General features: G+C 33.2%; 1 non-coding gene across 1 annotated transcript; it reads left to right on the plus strand.

The window, feature by feature from the left end:
• Positions 1-347: 347 nt before the first annotated feature.
• On the plus strand, positions 348-454 carry LOC119867247. Its single transcript, XR_005382982.1, has one exon. It is a non-coding gene; the product is annotated as a U6 spliceosomal RNA (small nuclear RNA).
• The last annotated feature ends 1,128 nt before the right edge of the window (positions 455-1,582 follow it).

Below are 1,582 nucleotides of genomic sequence, written 5' to 3' on the forward strand. Positions count from 1 at the left end.
CTACTTGGAAGTCCACATAACTATATCTATTTTTTTTTATTTTTATTTATTTATGATAGGCACACAGAGAGAGAGAGAGAGGCAGAGACATAGGCAGAGGGAGAAGCAGGCTCCATGCACCGGGAGCCTGACGTGGGATTCGATCCTGGGTCTCCAGGATCGCGCCCTGGGCCAAAGGCAGGCACCAAACCGCTGCGCCACCCAGGGATCCCGACATAACTATATCTAGAGATGTTTTGCTCCCCTGCACTGATCCTAAATCTAATAACATCTTTAGATATAATTACCAGTTTCAAGGAGCTACAGACTAACTTAGTTATCATATAAACAAAAAATGTGGAATATTGGTGCTTGCTTCGGCAGCACATACATTAAAATTGGAACAATACAGAGAAGATTAGCACGGCCCCTATGCAAGGATGATACGCAAATTCGTGAAGCATTCTGTATTTTTTTAAAAAAGGAATATTGTACAGAACAAAAAAGATCAGTGCAGAAAAAGCAAAGTAAAAAAAAGAAAGAAAGAAAAAGTGAAGTAAGGGAGATATCACAATAAAAATTATGAAAGGCATAACAACAGAAAAAGTATGCTAATTTTATTTTAGTAATCTGTTCATATTGCATAAATACATTTATCCAAGAAGTCGTAGGAGTGAATTCTTTATTTGTCTAGGTCAGTTGTGATATATTTTTATAAGAGGTAAAATAACTAATTATGGCAGCAAATAATTTTTGTGACCTAATTCCCAATATCAACATTGACTTATTTTCTGTATGAAGTTTTGTAGACATATCTGATTGATTTTTAAATCCAAGTTACTCCTAAACTTTTAGTTTGAAATTTCTTTGTCTCTACTTTACCAATCCTAATAATGTTTATTAACATGTAAATGATTTATAAACAGCACTTATGTGCAGTAAGTGCTGATATTAAAAGTTTAATGACGTTTTTAAGTCAATAGTTCTAAGTTAATATAAATCAGTATTATATTTCTTCTTGTGAATTCATATTAGAATGTAAACTCCAAAGCAAGGCACACTGAAATTTTTAAAGTTCTTTTTATACTCAGTGGAAATACACTGATGTTACACACTTCAAAAGCAGAAAAGTTCAATGGAGAGAATTTTATATTGATATGTAGAGAATAAAGAGCCCCAAAAAAATCTCCTACAGCATCTCTGAAATCACCTGAGATTTCCTTGAAATTTTGTTTCAGATTCAGGGAAATGTTGAGATGGTACTATATGAAGTTTGCATGTGCATTTACTTCATTTCTGCCAGTAACTCTTTAAAACCCTTAGTTATTTCTGTAGATAAGCATCCATTATAAGGAACAGGTATTTTTAGATGCCCATTCCAAGCCAAGAGAATACACTATTCATGACAGAAAATACCAGTTTTTGTGGCCTGAGGCCTAAAAGAAATTAGTGTATCCTAAATTTAGAAAATCAGGAATGGGGCCAAAATAAATATTATACATTACTTGTCTATTAATGTATTCACTTTAAAATGAAAGTTCTCTCGGTGAAGTTATTTCTGAAGTAACTGTGTTAGCTGGGTAGAGGATTTTTATTTACGTAT

The sequence above is a fragment of the Canis lupus genome, chromosome 32 (assembly GCF_011100685.1).
Source record: "Canis lupus familiaris isolate Mischka breed German Shepherd chromosome 32, alternate assembly UU_Cfam_GSD_1.0, whole genome shotgun sequence".
NCBI classification, from domain to species: Eukaryota; Metazoa; Chordata; class Mammalia; order Carnivora; family Canidae; genus Canis; species Canis lupus.